This window comes from Mustelus asterias, unplaced genomic scaffold, assembly GCF_964213995.1.
Source record: "Mustelus asterias unplaced genomic scaffold, sMusAst1.hap1.1 HAP1_SCAFFOLD_462, whole genome shotgun sequence".
In the NCBI taxonomy this organism is placed as follows: domain Eukaryota; kingdom Metazoa; phylum Chordata; class Chondrichthyes; order Carcharhiniformes; family Triakidae; genus Mustelus; species Mustelus asterias.
In genome coordinates, this window is record NW_027590415.1 from 316,369 (window position 1) to 335,719 (window position 19,351).

The following is a 19,351-nucleotide window of genomic DNA, read 5'->3' on the forward strand; positions in this document are numbered from 1 at the left end:
GGATTACCCGGGGCCTCTCAGACACCGGGCTGAGCGGCAGCAAATGTCCAGCCAGCGGCCTCTGTATCATAGAATTCCTAGAATACAGAGGAGGCCATTTGATCCATCGACTCTGCACCGACCGCAATCCCACCCAGGCCCTAATCCCGTAACCCCACCAATTCTCCCGATTAACCCACTGACATTCGGGTCAATTTAGCATGGCCAATCAACCTAACCCGCAGACCTTTGCACTGTGGGAGGATACCACAGCATGGGGAGAAAGTGCAAACTCCACACAGACAGTGATCCGAGGCCGGAATTGAATCAGCGTCAACATTAAGGCACTGGTAGAACGAGCAGCATTCAGTTAAATGACTTTTTTAAAAATACGTTTATGAGCTAACAAGGAGCAAGTTACACGTATGAGATTCAATAATTGATTCAAACGAGCGATTATGATTGTTCAACACATATGCGGAAATTTTGAATGGATTGTTATTGCTTTTAAGGACTATTGTTCACTTTGGCTGAAAGCAGTTTCCTGCGAGGCACCGCGGTCAAAAGACTATTATCTCTGACTAATGATGAAGCCGTATTACGAGGGAATAATTGAACCTTGTGATCAGTTAAAGCTTCGGGTGGAAGGAACGTTTCGAACACTTAATCATATTTCAGGTTTGATTGGCTTATTCGCTGCCCGCACGAGATGTTCTGGTGCCCAGCCGTGGTGCCATGAGTTAGTCTGTTTGGACAGTGACCTTTAAGGCAACGCGTGAGAATGTTTATTTGAACTCTGGGCTGAGCATTTTACTCGGCAATCAGGGAGTGGGTTCAGCCAAGATAGGAGTCAAACTCCAGATCATGGATTAGAATCTGGAATATGGATTTGTGTTCGAATATTCACCCCTCAAGCCTGTCCAAACTTCATCTTGTGTCCAAACTTCATCTTGGTTCTGTGAATCTCAAAATAACAACGAAACATCAGTTTCCCTTCAATGAAGGGGCAGAGAAAATGGATCATCAACGAGGAAGGAACTCGAACCCACGCGTGCAGAGCACAATAGATTAGCAGTCCATCGCCTTAACCACTCGGCCATCTCATCATGCAATGATAACCTTTCTGATCACCTCTTGTGATTTTAACACATGGGACAAAGAACACATTTCTCCTGCAGGATAATGTTGTTTCTGTACTTTCCCATTAATTTTGGTTCGCTCTTACTCTTTCATTCGATGTGAATCCCGAGAAAGTATAGAGGGAGGCAGTTCCCTTCACTGGTCCCTGTCCCTCACCGAACTCACCAGATGTAAAATGTCGCCAAATGCTGTGAGCTTGTGGTGCAAAGGTAGCGCGTCTAACTCGATATCAGAATGGTTGTGGGTTTAAATCACGTCAGGCTCGTGGAGCTTTTCTGCATCAGTCTTTGGATTTTGCATTTGTTGATTGTTCCAGAAATGAAAAGTCTCAAAACTGTGATAGGAATGAAATTTTAGGGATACTTCCGGTTCTCATGCTCAGTACTTGTTTGCACACTTTTACATTTGAACAACGTGTCAGGGATTTGATTCGTACATTGCTTGTAAAGTTAAGGCAAGGTACACAGTTCCAAATGTTTCTCGGTGTCATGAAAGGGGATAGCTAACTGGTGGTAATTTAAACGAAGGAGTCACACCTCAGGCGAGGAGCAAGGCTGAGAAGCCGTGGCCTTCATGAAAAATCCCAATCGATACAAGAATTGACAGCGAGCTTTTGGCTGAATAAGCTGTCCAGCCACATAGAAAGAAAGAACCCCTACAGTGCAGAAAGAAGCCATTCGAGGCCATCGAGTCTGCAGCGACCACAATCCCACCCAGGCCCTACCCCCATATCCCTAATTATTTACCCGCAAACCCCTCTAAGCGAAGCATCTCAGGACATTGAAGGGCAATTTTAGCATGGCCAATCAACCTAACCCGCACATCTTTGGACTGTGGGAGGAAACGCACGCAGACACGAGAAGAATGTGCAAACTCCACACAGACAGTGACCCAAGCTGCGAATTGAACCCAGATCCCAGGAGCTAGGAAGCAGCAGTTCTAACCACTGTGCTACCGTACCGTCCACATGAGGCAAAGAGTAAGGATAATGAGACTGAATTTCATTTATCACAATCTGTTTTCGACCAAGCGGTTGAGGAAATTGGGCAGCAGCCGAATGTTTCTATTTGATGTGAGCGAGAATATGACAGCAAGAGGATGGTTTCAATCCAGCGATCGCTGGGTTATCGGTCCAGTGCCCTTCCGCTTTGCCAGTCTGCTCCGGAATGTCACCCGCGTCCTGCCTATTCCTACTGCGTGGGAGAGAGGAAACTATTCATTGTATTTTTATTTCAAATAAGACTCACGTGTTGGGAGGATCACCCTGGCTGGACAATAACACGTAACATCACGCCGACTGTAACAGACAGAGAAAGACACACAGAAACTCAATAAGAGACTGTCAGGACACACACACAATGACAGACAGAAAATATTCCGAGCAAACCAGCAAGCTACCGAGATGGAAAAAATGATTATGTATGAAACGGGGTTTTTTGTTCCACAAAGATAGGCCCTGTTTTGAAATGCATTTCCTTTTGCGTAACTGTGCTCTCTGCTGTGTCGCTGTTCTCTCTGTTGTGAAACTGGGATCTGCCGTTGACAGATCTTCACTGTGGTTGTATCACATTCTTCCCTGTTGTGTAGGTGTGTTCCTTCTGTGAAGATGTTTTCTGTGGAAAAACAGCCGTCGGGACTTTCAAGGCCGCCATTACAGAGACTTGCTTTCAATTCCAGACATAGATTGGCTGAATGGCCTACTCCTGTTTCAGTTTTCTATCCATGTTTCTATGTATTAAATCAGGGAATTTAAATTTGTTGGGATTTACTCCGTGTCCCCAAACATTAGTACGGGCCTCTGGATTACCAGTCCAGTGGCATGATCTTTCATCCCTGTAAACAAAATCAGTTCATTCAGCTCATTATTAAACCTCTTCCGAGCAGATTAGAATTCCCTCCACAGAATTTCATTAAACCGATTGAAACAAAGCATTTGCTTCGAGTTGAGAAAATCAATAATTTATCCAATTCAAACAGATACTGTGGAATTGTTCGGAGGTAAAATTATTAGCATGAGTCTGAATTTAATTGACAAGATAACAAGGAAATGTATTCTGAGAAAGAGCGCTGCAATGTTTGGAAGCAAAAGTGGACTTCATCTGACACGAAAGAACGAGGTTCCCAGGAAGATGCACCAGATTTCTATATAAAGCAACCGCGACAGGATTCGAACCTGCAATCTTCTGATGCCACCATGAGAAATACCGAAGTCAGACGCCTTATCCATTAGGCCACACGGTCAACTGATGGTCACCGCCGCTGACGTTAGCATCGTGTGAGTAAGTACAGTGACAATGATATTTTTCATTCGATTCGAAGATGATCCACAGATTCCCAGGTCCCAGAAAATACAAGGGAATGCTCCAGCAACGTACGTAATATTTTTCGACATCGAAATAGCCTTTTACTCTGTGAGTCGTGAAGATACATGGAGCGTGAGGAATGGAGCATTAGTGTATGATTACAAGAGCAGCAAGGCAATGTTGGAGCTGTACAAAAATTTGCTGAGGCCACAATTGAAGTACTGATTGCAGTTCTGGTCAAATCACTATAGGAAGCATATGATTGCACTGGAGAGGGTGAAGAGGCCATTCACCTGGATGTTGACTGGAAGGGAAACTATTTAGGCTCGGGTTGTTTTCTTTAGAGCAAGGAAGGCTGAGGGGAGACTTGATGAGGTGTATAAGATTATGAGGGTTATGGACAAGGTGGATAGGAAGCAGCTGTTCCTCTCAATTTCAGTGTTGATAACAAGGGGTAGTATTTTAAGTTGAGGGACAGGAGGTTTAGAGGGGATTTGAGGGACACATTTTTTTCATCCAATGCTTGGTGAGAGTCTGGATTGCAATGCCTGGGAAGATAGTAGAGGCAGGAAAATGTCACTAAGTTTACAAAGTATGTGGATGAACACTTGAAATGTCATAATTTTCAGGACTATGGGCCACGTATTGGAAAGTAGGATTGGTATAGATTTAATGTAGGTTTCTCGGTGCAGACTTGATGAGTTGAGGCGCCTCTTCTGTATTGCATGACTCTCGCTATTATCCTCAGACTTGGCTGTTCACTGACATGTGTCACCATCCTCTGCCTACTCCACAATCACATGCAGTCAGTGACCCTCACCAAGTGAAAAACACAAACTCCATTCAGTAAAACCTGCAGCCGAACAAGTTTGTGACTTTGTCCCATTCTCTTTTTCTTTTTCCTCACTGCAATACTGCACCTGTCAACAAGCACCTTACCCACAAGCCTGGAGATAATCAAAGGAAGGACAGGAAATTGTTCGACCTGCCCCAGCTCACTGAGCATTCCTCCTGAGAAGCAGATGAGACTTTGGTTTGTAACATTCAGAAAACTAAAGATCATTTCCAACATTCCTGACTCGGAAACGCCCCTTGAAACAGCTCCATAAAGAACTAACTGAAGGGTTACAAATTAATTGGAAAAGTCAAACCCCTCCCAGCTTCACACAGAACACTGACCATCGGAACACAAAAGTCATTTCCCACGTTGTCTGATCATTGAGGTACAGGTATCTCCTCCTGCCTGTCTACATTCGTTGATGGAACTTTTTTTCAAACAACTGCTGAAATTGCGAGCTCGAGTTTCTCATGGGATTATAAAGGTGGGTATATTGAATGGTGCTGGACTATTCACCCCTCAAGCCTATCAAACGCTGTGTCCAAATACCTTCTCCAATGCCTTCACAACCTTCGTCAAATGTGGTGCCCAGAAGCGGTTGCAGTACTCAAGATCAGGCCTATCTGGGGTATTTAAAAGCTCAACATGACCTCCATACGCATGTATCCAATCGACTATTCAGACAACTTAGGAAAATATTTGCTTCATTAACTGCTCTCTCAAGATGATCTGCCACCTTCAAGGACCCCACCCAAACATTGGTATCGCCACATCAAATGTGAGCCAAAATGCCGATGAATTGAACGAACGTTGATCTCAGGTCACGAAACGTGTCCGTAAAAATGTAAGGATTTGCATTTTTGAGTGCTTCTTTCCTTGACAGTCTTTATTTTATATTTTCAAAGCCAGAGAGCAACACAGGTTGTTCAACAACAACTTGACATAACAAAAATGCGATAAACTCCTCGTCGGGGAATTGAACCCCGGTCTCCCGCGTGACAGGCGGGGATACTAACCACTATACTAACGAGGAAATGATGATTTGCATATTGTACACTTGCCACTTACACCTTCAGAGCGACAACTGAGTTCTGACGAGATCAGTTCTTTTCCGCAATTCGGAGGACCATTGAATGCAGCAAACAGCGGTTTTAACCAACCGACTTTTGGATTACCAGGAAAGAGAATGAGATGGATGCATGAAAAAAACAAGAATCAGATGGAGACAGAAAGGCGCGTTTGCCGTTCATTTCAAACTGCATGTTCTTATTAATTCTGGAGGAAAGACGGCGTGTCTTGAAACCTGAACATGCTGGACAATCTCAGCTGGTCTCTCTCCACAGATGCTGTCAGACATGCTGAGATATTTGTTGTTTCAGATTCCAGCATCGGAAGTATTTTGCTTTTATCTTGTCTCTAAAAACGTCTTTTTCTCCAACCCGCTGGAACTTCCAAAGTGCTTTACAGCTCAGATGCTTTTCTTTAATTCTATTGTCTTCTGTCTTGCCCGAGGTAGGTGCGGATTGAGCAAAAACGGAAATTATCATCCCCAATCTCACATAATCGTGGAAAGATTATTTCTGTGGCTTTTACCGTCTCATCAGTTGTTTGATATTGTTTCATTTGTTCAAAGCTGCCTCAGTTAAAATCTTATCAGGGCATATCTCTGTGAGCCACTGGAAAATGAATCAAGTTTCCAACCCGATTCTGAACTCATGAAGTTGTAATTAATTATTCTGTGTCTCCGATGATAATTTTAAGAAGCTCAAATAAAGCTCTACTGTCCATGGTTCGGCCACGGATTCGAAAACAAAACAGATTTCCAAGCAGTGTCTGCAACATAGAACCACGTAATCCCTGCAGCGCAAACGCAAGCTTTTCGCCAGAGTCTGATGTGATCTGATCAGTTGTTTCATTTGAATTGATTTGATTTGATTTATTTTTGTCACATGTATCAGCCATACAGTGAAAATTATTGCTTCTTGTGCGCTCTACAGACAAAACATTCCGTTCATAGGGAAGGAAACGAGAGAGTGCAGAATGTAGTGTTACAGTCATAGATAGGGTGTAGAGAAAGATCAACTTAATGCAAGGCAAGTCCATTCAGAAATCTGACAGCAGCAGGGAAGAAGCTGTTCTTGAGTCGGTTGGTACGGGATCTCTGGCTTAGGTATCTTTTTTCCCGACTGAAGAAGGTGGAAGAAAGAATGTCCGAGGTGCGTGGGGTCCTTAATTATGTTGTCTGTTTTGCCGAGGCAGCGATAAGTGTCGACAGAGTCAATTGATGGGAGGCTGTTTTGCGTGATGGATTGGGCTACATTTATAACATGTTGTAGTTCCTTGCGGCATTCGGCAGAGCAGGATCCGTACCAAACTGTGATAGAATCAGAAAAAATGCTTCTTTGTTGCATCTGTAAACGTTGGTGAGAGTCATAGCTGACATGCCTAATTTCTTTTGGGAAGAAGTTCCTTTGTTTTGGGAATGGAAAGTAACTTGCCTGACTGGGAATCGAACACAGGCCACGGCGGTGAAAGTGCCGAATCCTAATCACTGGACCATCGGAAAGTGCGTGCAGCCTCACCAAGCTGCAGTATTGTCTTCCAATCGGGCACCACTTCCGCAGTCAAGGGCACTCAGCCTCCGATCTTCGGTTGTCTTCAGGACACACGACAAAGCAGAATCGCCGAGCAGAAACAGACAGGCAAGTTCCACATGCATGAGGAAAGCCTCAACTGGGATCTTGGATTCAAGCCACAGGACACACAACCCTCACCATACACTCTGAATTTGAAAAATCCTTCATACTCTCCTGATCTGAGAGAATTCACACCTCTTTAACCGGTGATTATCCCTCTCTCCACCCTTGCTCTCTATGTCTTTAACGAATTGATTCCCTGAAAAGTCTCGCATTCTAACCATTGTTCACACTCCAATCTGTAATTATCGTACTATTGTGTTTGTGTCTATCGATGTCGTGTTTGTCAACCTCCCTCAACTCATCTGATGAAAGAGCAGCTCTCCTAAAGCTCGTGATTCCAGCTTTAACCTGGTGTTGTGAGAATTCTTATTGTGTCCACCTTTTCAACGCCGGCACTTCCACATCAACACGAGTGCGAGCAGATCATCTGTTGAGCGAATAGGGAAATAGATCAGAATTGTTGGTGTGATGTGTTCCATTATCCGTCCTCACGCAGTCCAGGTATATACCAACTATCAACGACACGTATGAGAGGGTAAGATACATTATTCTCTGCCCTTCTCTGGTCCATTTTATCGAAATGATTTTTTTCAAAATCTTCCAATAATTTAAAGCCCAGCATCAGGCCACCCCTCAGCCTTGTCATTATAAGAAAAGAAAGATGCAAGCAGTCAAAACTTTACCAGGTCTTTCCTTTGTTCTCAGTGACACTACTTTTTATGGGCTATGGGTGTCACCTGCAGGACCAACATTTGTTGCCTTTCCCTAATTGCCCTTCAACTGAGAGTGGCTTACTCGGCCACTTCAGAGGGCAAGTAAGAGTCACCCACATTGCTCTGTGTCTGGAGACAGATGTACGCCAGACCAGGCAAGGCGGGCAGACTTATTTATCTAAAGTGCACTGGTGAACCAAATGAAGTTTTATAACAATCGACGGTAGTTTCAAGGCGGCCATTACTGAGACCAGTTTTTCAATTCCAGATTGATCAAATCAGTGAATTTAAATTTCACCAGCTGCCATGGTAGAATTCACTCCACGTCCGCAAATATTAGTGCTGGCCCCAATTATTGGACGATTTTTAAAAGAAACATCGATTTGTTTGCAAAATTCTCTAATCTCTGAATATATTCCACCAATTTATCGCTCGTGTTTAGAATCCTTGGCAAAGTGGCCATTTAATCCAGAAATTTTGAAATCAATTCTAACTTGGAATTTCCACTGATGTCTTATTGTTCTCAAAAACCTCTTTCACTAACGTTCCAATGACTATTCCTCCCTACGTTTCACCTGCTCCTTCCATTCCCAAACTGTTCTCACCAGGAATACCGGACGCCCAGCTTGTTGCAATTTGTTTGAATGAACACGATGTCATATAATCGAAGCAGCATTTTGAAATTCTCATTTATTCAACGTATTCTGGTGACTTGCTTTTCTTATGTTTTATGTGCCATTACATAAGAATCTTACTCTGACATGAGACCACGTTTTGCTCTTTTGCTGCTATGTTTCTTTCCTCTCACGCCATGATTTTTCTCATGGAATTTACAGCACAGAAGCCATTCGGCCCATCTTGTAGATGCTAGGTGAGAACACACTGGTGCCCATTGCAATACCAACTTCCTGCTCCCGGCCCACAGCACAGATCCAGATCTTTATAGAAAAAAGACCACTGAAAATTACGATTCATTCTCATGGGCTGCCCTGGAAGAACTAATTAAACATTTCAAAGGGAACCGCTGCGAACACGTTTCTGCCCTGCGCGTGGAATCCGTACTGGGTGTCGAGATCAACACCTCAACTGCTCGGCCACGACAGAGGTTTGCCTGTTAGAATGATTTACCCAAATCAGAAATATTTGTAGTAACTTCAATAGGCAGCTAGATTATGCAGAGCAGTGTCTGAGCTGAAATCTGTTCGTCTCCCTCTTTTTGGTATCTTTTTCTTTGAAAGTCCCACATGGCAGGTTGGTTAAGAAGGTTAAGGCTCATGGGATACAAGGAGAAGTGTCTAGATGGGTGGAGAACTGGCTTGGCCATAGGAGACAGAGGGTAGTGGTCGAAGGATCTTTTTCCGGCTGGATGTCGGTGACCAGTGGTGTTCCGCAGGACTCTGTACTGGGACCTCTGCTATTTGTGATATATATAAATGATTTGGAAGAAGGTGTAAATGGTGTAATCAGCAAGTTTGCGGATGACACGAAGATGGCTGGACTTGCGGATAGCGAAGAGCATTGTCGGGCAATACAGCAGGATATAGATAGGCTGGAAAATTGGGCGGAGAGGTGGCAGATGGAGTTTAATCCGGATAAATGTGAAGTGATGCATTTTGGAAGAAATAATGTTGGGATGAGTTATACAATAAATGGCAGAGTCATCAGGAGTATAGAAACACAGAGGGACCTAGGTGTGCAAGTCCACAAATCCTTGAAGGTGGCAACACAGGTGGAGAAGGTGGTGAAGAAGGCATATGGTATGCTTGCCTTTATAGGACGGGGTATAGAGTATAAAAGCTGGAGTCTGATGATGCAGCTGTATAGAACGCTGGTTAGGCCACATTTGGAGTACTGCGTCCAGTTCTGGTCGCCGCACTACCAGAAGGACGTGGAGGCGTTAGAGAAAGTGCAGAGAAGGTTTACCAGGATGTTGCCTGGTATGGAGGGTCTTAGCTATGAGGAGAGATTGGGTAAACTGGGGTTGTTCTCCCTGGAAAGACGGAGAATGAGGGGAGATCTAATAGAGGTGTACAAGATTATGAAGGGGATAGATAGGATGAATGGTGGGAAGCTTTTTCCCCGATCAGAAGTGACGTTCACGAGGGGTCACGGGCCCAGGGTGAGAGGGGCGAAGTATAACTCAGATATTAGAGGGATGTTTTTTACACAGAGGGTGGTGGGGGCCTGGAATGCGCTGCCAAGTAGGGTGGTGGAGGCAGGCACGCTGACATCGTTTAAGACTTACCTTAATAGTCACATGAGCAGCCTGGGAATGGAGGGATACAAACGATTGGTCTAGTTGGACCATGGAGCGGCACAGGCTTGGATGGCCGAAGGGCCTGTTTCCTGTGCTGTACTGTTCTTTGTTATTTGTTCTTTGTTCTTTGATTGAGAATTCATTTATTAGTTGAGAGACTTTTAGTTTATTTCAATATTTTTCTTCAGTATATAGAAATTGAAGCCGAATTTAACGTCCGAAAAAAATAAAATTGAAACATTTAAATCAATTTCATTTCATGAGCGGCAAATATTGAGTCGAACTGTTTGTGCCCACATGCTTTGAAACGCAAGAGACAGTGGATAAAGTTCTTAATAAATGATCAATGCAAAAGACGGGAATCGAACACGGGCCAACTGTTTGGAAGGGAGCTATGCTCACCACTATATCACTATCACTTGCTCTACTGCAGGACTCGTCATTTTCATTAGATATAATTACAGAACTACCTGAGTTGCTGATTTCATCACACACCAGGCGTGTCCATAGCACAGTTTGGAAACTGAACTTGGCTTGCATCGTATTTCCGGACTGTTTAACTTACCTTTTTTACTGTTGTTTCTGACTGAGAACTCATGGATTGAGGCCTGTTGTTGCATTGAAACATTGAAGCAAATTGCAGCTGGATTTTCCGTTCGTAACTCATTGATACTAAGAATATTCAGTGAATTTAGTTTTAGGAGTGACCCGCTTCTGTTCTGAATGCGATTGCTACTTAAATGAGTCACCACTGTGATGGTCAGGAACTGGCACTCGGTCAAATGCTCGCACAGTCACCACTGCACCACCATCGCTCACCTGGCTCTGCCACTCCCTCTGTATTTACGGAATGAACAAACAAGCAACGAAGTGGCATAGAAATCAGAGATTATGGAATCCAATAGCCGACATTGCATTTCTGGGAGTCTTACATTTTCCATAGATCGGGGTGAGCAGGATCGCCCAATCAGAAAGCAGATCTCTGGAACATGGAATTTGATTAATATCATGTTTTGCAGTCATTTTCGTCGGCAAGAACCATGTTGATGTGATTTCACTCCAATCCAAAAGGGTTCTGAATGAATCGCGACCTTGTTGCACAACTCGCGTTCAGCCAGAGATGGCAGCAGTGAATAATAAATTGGATTTACTGTTTGCGTCAAGACATCTGGACAGGAATGGAGCTACTGTTGCCGCGGAGCTGGCCAAGCAATATCCTGACCAACTGCACCCGCTCCAAATAGATTCATAAAATTACTGAACAAATCTATGACAGTCTCTAAAAGCATTGTATTAACACCTTTTAAATAATCAATTTGCTGTAACTAATTCAATATGAACCGTTTCAATGTCAGCCCTATTCAAGGCCAGTTCTTAAACAGGCATTAACTGGTTAGAAGTTGTAATGCAATCAGAGAACAGTCATCAATATTCTCAGAGAAGTGAAATTGCGGCCCCGAACTTCACAGAAAATCTACAGTACAGAAGGCCATTCGACCCATCGAGCCTGTGCCAACAACAATCCCATGCAGGCCCTATCCCAGTAACCCCACGTATTTAACACACTAATACTCTTGATACTAATGGACAATTTAACATGACCATTCCACCTAGCCCGGCACTAATTTTCATGGCGGAACGACCGATTCTGGAAAGGCAAAATCTGCCACTAATGCCGCAAATGAAGCTGACGTCTGTTTTGGAGCTTCTGAAACCACATGTTTTCATGGTGGCAAACCTCTACCCAAAGCTAGTGTCCTGATTTGAATCGATTGCCAGCTCGAGTTTCTCATTTGTATGAAGAATATGGAATGGTGCTGGACTATTCAGCCCTTAAACCTGTGGAACTCTGAGTCTTACCTTCACCTTGGTCCGTGAACCTTAAAATAAGTGATCAGTTTACCGTCAATCAGTCAATGGGGAGACAGAGTTTTAAATGTCATAACAATAAAGATGGAATTCAAATCGATTTGGGCAGAGATTTTACACTTTGGCCTATAGTCTGGGTGGCCGAGCGGTCTAAGGCGCTGCGTTCACGATTTGTTTCTTCGCGAGGCACCATCCGAACCCAGGGAAATCTCTCACCTTGCAACACAAGGCCAGCAGATGCAGAGAAACAACGACGACCTCGAAGTTCCACTCCGAGACGCACATCATCCTGACTTGGCAACATATTGCCGTTCCGATGGTTCACAATCCGAGAAATCCCTCCCGAACAGCAGTGTGTGCGCGCACACACAACATGAACTGCAGTGGCTCCAGAATGAATTCATCGCCAATTACTCAAAGGTGATTAATTTGGAGAATATATTCTTCCCGGGTCAGCGACAAACATATCTCGTATGAATGAAGTATTTAATGAAAGTCATCTCGCGCCACAGAAGGGGCCTGTCTGCCTTCAGAGCAGAAAACTGTGTGCATGAATCACACCCCGAACACGGCTACTTTTATACCAGATGTGTTTCTGAAAACAGTAAATAGAACCAGCTCACGATAAACCGCTCAATGTTTAGCGGAAGAGTTTCACTGAGTCATGTGTGCGATTCCCGCTGATGTGCTTGTTCACTGTCGGGGAAAGGCAGATTTGAAAGGTTTGCAGGGAAATCTGTGCAGTTTCGATGGGCCGCTGTAGGATTCAATTATTTTTCTTTTAATAATCTATCCGAGATCACATCGCATCTGTGGAGAGAGAAACGGCCGTTCCCGTGTAAGGTCTGCATCTGAAATGTGAACTATCTCTATTTTCCCGGATACTTTCCAGTACTGGTCGTATCTCTTTTTTCACAAATACCACCAGATCTGGAACATATTTCCAGCATTCCGCTGTACCACGGGTAGCAATGTCAGGCTCTGTGGCAAAGTTGGTTAAAGCGCCTGCGTAGTAGCAGGCATATCCTGGTTTCAAATCAGTGTGCATATGCACTGTTAGTATCACTAGTTTTCACAAATACCACAAGATCGAGAAGGTTTTTCCAGCATTTGACCTTACAGAGAGCCTGTGTGGTTTAGTTGTTTAAAGCGCGTTTCTCCTACACAGGTGGTCTGGCCTTCAAATCCCAGTTAAGCCTGGATTTCTTTCACGTGATATTTGCAATTGTGCAAGTCACAATGCCGTTTTCTTCCTCGGCAATATTATCTTCCCTTCACAGTGGATGGTCTACAAAGATGAAACAAAAGCATATTTCGAGACTCCCCACGAATATCCCGACTGTTTATTTACAAAATCCAAGTATTTTCATCATGTTGCAATAAAAAAAACATTTACTTTGCAATAAACCCAATGGTGTAAGTTCTACAAACACAGCTTTCCATTTTTTTCCCCACAGAGAATTTCTAACACAGCCAAATGACCTTAGAATCATACAATCGCGACAGTGCTGAAGGAGACCATTCTGCTCATCGAGTCTGTACCGACTCTCCGACAGAGAATCGCACCCAGGACCTTTCCCCGCGGCGCCACGCATGCACCACACTAATCTGCCTATACAAACACCTTGGGGACCAAGGGGTAATCTAGCATGGCCAATCCACCAACCTGCTCATCTTTTGGGAGGAAACCGGAGCACCTGGTTTCCTGGGTGAATGAAACTTGAACAGCACTCCAGACGTTTGGCACTATCCAGCTCAAAACATCCCACTTCATTCGCTTCTTATGCATAAACGTTCACTCCCTCCACTACCGACACACAATGGCAGCAGTGTGCCCCACCTACAAGATGAACTGCAGCCTTTGACAAGGTGCCTCACGGGAGACTGCTGAGTAAAATAAGGGCCCATGGTATTCGAGGCAAGGTACTAACATGGATTGACGATTGGCTGTCAGACAGAAGGCAGAGAGTTGGGATAAAAGGTTCTTTCTCAGAATGGCAACCGGTGACAAGTGGTGTCCCGCAGGGTTCAGTGTTGGGGCCACAGCTGTTCTCTTTATATATTAACGATCTAGATGACGGGACTGGGAGCATTCTGGCCAAGTTTGCCGATGATACAAAGATAGGTGGAGGGGCAGGTAGTATTGAGGAGGTGGGGAGGCTGCAGAAAGATTTAGACAGTTTAGGAGAGTGGTCCAAGAAGTGGCTGATGAAATTCAACGTGGGCAAGTGCGAGGTCGTACACTTTGGAAAAAAGAATAGAGGCATGGACTATTTTCTAAACGGTGACAAAATTCATAATGCTAAAGTGCAAAGGGACTTGGGAGTCCTAGTCCAGGATTCTCTAAAGGTAAACTTGCAGGTTGAGTCCGTAATTAAGAAAGCAAATGTAATGTTGTCATTTATCTCAAGAGGCTTGGAATACAAAAGCAGGGATGTACTTCTGAGGCTTTATAAAGCACTGGTTAGGCCCCATTTGGAGTACTGTGAGCAATTTTGGGCCCCACACCTCAGGAAGGACATACTGGCACTGGAGCGGGTCCAGCGGAGATTCACACGGATGATCCCAGGAATGGTAGGCCTGACATACGATGAACGTCTGAAGATCGTGGGATTATATTCATTGGAGTTTAGGAGGTTGAGGGGAGATCTGATAGAAACTTACAAGATAATGAACGGCTTAGATAGGATGGACGTAGGGAAGTTGTTTCCATTAACAGGGGAGACTAGGACGCGGGGGCACAGCCTTAGAATAAAAGGGAGTCACTTTAGAACAGAGATGAGGAGAAATTTCTTCAGCCAGAGAGTGGTGGGTCTGTGGAATTCATTGCCACAGAGGGCTGTGGAGGCCGAGACGTTGAGCGTCTTCAAGACAGAAATTGATAAATTCTTGATTTCTCGAGGAATTAAGGGCTATGGGGAGAGAGCGGGTAAATGGAGTTGAAATCAACCATGATTGAATGGTGGAGTGGACTCGATGGGCCGAATGGCCTTACTTCCGCTCCTATGTCTTATGGTCTTATGGTCTTATGGTCTTATAACACAGCAAGACTCCTTTGCCAGCACCTTCCAAACCCACGGCCACTACAGCCGAGCAGGGCAAGCGCAGCAGACACATCAAGATAACACCACCACGCTGCAGGGCACTGATATTTATTTAATGATTGTAGTTATTTATAAGTTGTTACTGCGTGTGAATTTTTTTATCTTGTTTATCTTCCAAAAGAAACGAAATATCTGATTGAAAATTATGGTACTCCTTCTAAAGCAACCAGCGAATGTTGTGTCACACTTTAAGAAAGCCACTGGGGTTTGCGTTTTCTTCTCGAGTCAGTGGTTTTCCTGGGAGCCGAGTCAACAGGAACAGCACGGAAAGGTGGCAGAGCAGAAAATGTCGGTGCCGAAACTGAATCACATCAAAGAAGAAGCAAACCGTTTGCTACTAATCTGATACCAAAATCCGACTCTGGTGGGACTCGAACCCACAGCCTTTGAATGGCTAACTTGCCCTTATTTAGAAGTCCAACGCGCTATCCATTGCGCCACAGAGCCACGTGCCAATAGATTAATTTACAGGTCCATATGTGGATTCTTGACAATGTAGAAACTACTGATAAGTTCACAAATCTCGTATTTAAAACGTAGTAACAGTTAGGAGGAACGTCGCTGATTGCAAGTCATGTTGGGACATCTTATGTCTGTTAAAACAACTGTGGAAATACAGACCTTTATCTCTTTTATACAGGAAATCTGTCCATGACGGAATGATCCTCCCTTCCTCTCCTCCTCATTCTCTTCAACAGCCTGGAGTGTAATCTCGCAGGCTTCATAGTTGGGCGACACATTCTGCTCCGTCTGTCACAGAGCGGATCAATTGCAGTAAAATATCTACACAGAACACAACGCAAAGCGGGAAGTTGGAAATCCGAAGCAAAAACAGAAAATGCTGCAAATGCTCAGCAGGTGAGGCAACACTTATGATTAATGGAGATTTCTTTAAAACAAGATTTTGAAGCACAACACAGCTACACAGTTTAAAGTTTGCATTCATCCACAATGGATGCTCCATTCTATGATTTTGAACAATTCAAATTGATAATGTGCATTGTTATTTTTGTCGCCACAGCCTGAAAACTAATTCAGGCATTGATGTCACCCTTGGATTTTAAATTTGTAAATCCATTCTCTATCTTTTTAACGCCACTATTGAAACATTATCCATCACCCGCTCAGTTCTTTTTCAATGAGAAGGAGAATTGAAGATATAATTAGATAACGTTATTTGACAAAATTTGTACAGAAGCATAGAGGCGGGAATCACACACAGCGCTTCATTAAACTCAAACGCTAAACATTGAAATGAGAGAGTTATTAATCAAGGGATGGTTCCATTTATTCATTTATTATTTATGCAGAATAGAAAAGTTGGAACAGTATGCAATCTGGACAGCGTAACTGAGCAGAGTGAAACACAATGGGGACTGGACAGGATAAGCCGACCATGGGCAGTGCACAAAGAGAAGGTGCAACGTTGACTGAGTTATCAGACGGAGCAATGAGTCGTTGCAGAGGGAAGGTACATCGGAACGTGGGAGTGCTAAATGTTTAATGATCACTGCACAAGTGGACGGTGAAATGCAGACTTCAGGCTGGATATTCAATTGGTTCTGTGAAGGGTGAATAGACGGTGGCATCTTGGCATGGTGAAGGTGCCAAGGGACGAGGAACACTAAAGGCATACACTTTATTTTATCTCACCTCTCCTCGATCTTCGGACCAAAATATAACACTTCACACTTTCTTACATTAATTAAATTGCATCTGTCACGTGTCTGTCCATTCCACCAGCATGTCTGTATCTTCTTGAAGATTATCAATATCCTTCTCACTAAAGTTCATAATATTTTCAAGTTTCGCACCACTGGCAAATTTTGAGTTTGAAACTTAGTCATGATGTGGAGATGCCGGCGTTGGACTGGGGTAAACACAGTGGAAAAGAGCAGATTTCCACTCCATCTGACGAAGGAGCAGCGCTCCGAAAGCTAATGGCATTTACGACCAAATAAACCTGTTGGACTTTAACCTGGTGTTGTTAAAACTCTTACACAGGTATTTGTCAGTGATATATATGAAGAAAAGTAGGTTTCTCTCTATATACCATCCCCAATGAGAAATAGGTAAAACTTTGTGTAATATATGCTTTAATAGGTTTGTACCAATAATTAAATTGTTGCATAATGAAATTCTAACTCTGCTAAACAACAGTGATTCAAAATGCCACTTGGTTCAAAAGAAAATACAGACCGGTACAAATACCTTCACTTAAACAGCATAGCCTTGCTGATTTATCGGTATTTAAATGATGAACACAGAGGAAAGCAGCGTACTTGTAGATTTCGAATTGATATGGCAAACAAATTTAGTATTTCGAAATTCCTCCGTCTCAGTTCAATATAATGTGTACAATTCTTGTCTATTCTGTCTCTCTCTGATGTCTAAAGTTCAGTCTGCCAGAGTATGCTGACCTCTACTGGCCGCAATACAGAACTGCAATTGTGCGGAAAAATAATCACATCACTGTCGCTGTTGCAGGGACAGATCAAATAGGAATTAATGATTGGATGTCAGCGTTAAATCCCAATAGAAAATTCAATATTCATGTACTTTCCCATGTCGTCAGTATAACTTGCAATTTGTTATTACCTGGGGCAGCTGAGTCGACTAGCACAGATGTACTGAAGGTAAATCGAGGTGATGCGACGATGGAGAATGAATTTCAGAGATAAGCAGATGATGTTACATTGAAGATTTTGAGTAGAGGATCGTGTGGAATCATGTGCTAATTAGAACAAAAGGCCCGGTTTCAATTATGTACCTTCCAGGTAGAATGTGTACAGATTTGCAAAGTCTCTCAGATAGATTTATCATGAATATCACACAGATACGTCGCGCCAGAGACAGAGCGGTACAGAATGAGTCCAACACTCATACATCTAGAACCTTAGAATGGATACAACAAAGAGAGAGGGAGACCATTCGGCCCTTTGTCTGTGTGCTGGTCTGTACAAGAACAACTCAGCGCATCCCTTTCCCAGTCCTTTTCTCATATCCCTGCAAATACATTGACTTCAGGTGCTGAACCCATTCCTCTTTGAGAGCTCTGATTTGATGCTGCCTCTGCCACACTCTCAGGCAGTGCATTCCAGGTCCTAAACACTCAGCGCATTAAAATCCATCCTGATCTTCTCTGGCAATGGGAGCAATATTTTTTCATCTATTCTTATTAGATTGCACCCACAAACCCACCACCTCTACAATCTCGAAGAACAGCGGCAGCAGATACATGGCAGCACCAGCGCTGCAAGCTCCCCCCAAACCACTCACCGACCTGACTTGGAAATACGTCACGGCTCCTTCACTGTCTCAGTAGCAAATCCTGAAAGACTGTTAGGCTAACAGCACTGTGGCTGGACCGACATCCCAGCAACTGCAGCAGTTCAGGAAAGCAGCAAACCATCACCTTCTTAAGGTCAGTTCGGGATTGGCAATGAATGCTGGCCTCGTCAGTGATGCCCACCTCTCGAAATGAATAAAACAAATAAAAACTCGCAACAACAACCGGAGACGGACAGATACAGAACAAATCTCACTCACATGCATCTGTTGGATACAATATGAATCCCCAGTCACATTCACTAACAGAGGGTAAAAGACAGTCGAAATATGGCGATCGTAATCCAATTGCAGTTTAACCAGAGTTTCTCAAGAACAGGGAACATGTTAGCACAACATGCAACATTTTAACCTAATATGGAGCATCATGAGACCAGATAATTAACTTTCTGCCGAACAGAAAACATTTTCACGGAGAATATTTTGACACAACAAGGAACACGTTTACAGTGCAGGGCATTTATTAACAGAACATTTAATAAATAATACACAAGATGGATCGTATTTTCACAGCCGGAAAGACATTTACAGCATCAGGGAAGCATTTTACACAACAGCAGAAAACATCTCTCAACAACAGGCAGAGGACAGTTACACAAAAGGAAATATATTTGCAAACTTGCACTTCCAACAGAAAATTCCTTTCAATATCAGTGATCGATTCTGCAATTCCGTGTCTTGCCGGTTTCCTCGCACCTTTGCCTGTCGTTACACATGTCCAGACAATCTCTTTAACTGCTCTTGATTGTTTTTATCTGTCTGCTGTATTCTCAGTGTGATGCAGTGGCTGAGCTTCCTGACAGCGGTGCTCGTGTTAAACGATACAGGGGCGAAAATCTGCCTGGCTGCAATTGATAGGCAGCAGAAGTAATGCGTACCGTAGCAGAGTGGCGCAGCGGATGCGTGCAAGGTCCATAACCCAGAGGTCGGTAGATCGAAACCATCCTCTACTATTCCTAATAGCACTGGGAATGAAACAACTTGGCAGCAACCATGAAGCATTTTGTGACTTTACGTCGAGTATCGAGACAAGCATTTTTCTCGGATTCTCTTTTCCCCGAAAAACCTCGATCTGCAGTAAACCTCTTTTGATGTGCAACC

General features: G+C 43.7%; 3 non-coding genes across 3 annotated transcripts; all 3 read right to left on the minus strand.

Moving 5' to 3' along the window:
• Positions 1-3,271: 3,271 nt before the first annotated feature.
• Positions 3,272-3,360, minus strand: trnar-ucg (transfer RNA arginine (anticodon UCG)). Its single transcript is given in 2 exon segments — positions 3,272-3,307; positions 3,324-3,360. It is a non-coding gene; the product is annotated as a tRNA-Arg (tRNA).
• Positions 3,361-5,221: 1,861 nt separating this feature from the next.
• trnad-guc (transfer RNA aspartic acid (anticodon GUC)) lies at positions 5,222-5,293 on the minus strand. The gene has a single exon. It is a non-coding gene; the product is annotated as a tRNA-Asp (tRNA).
• A 9,965-nt stretch (positions 5,294-15,258) lies between these two features.
• Positions 15,259-15,349, minus strand: trnar-ucu (transfer RNA arginine (anticodon UCU)). The gene is given in 2 exon segments: positions 15,259-15,294; positions 15,313-15,349. It is a non-coding gene; the product is annotated as a tRNA-Arg (tRNA).
• Between the last annotated feature and the right edge of the window lie 4,002 nt (positions 15,350-19,351).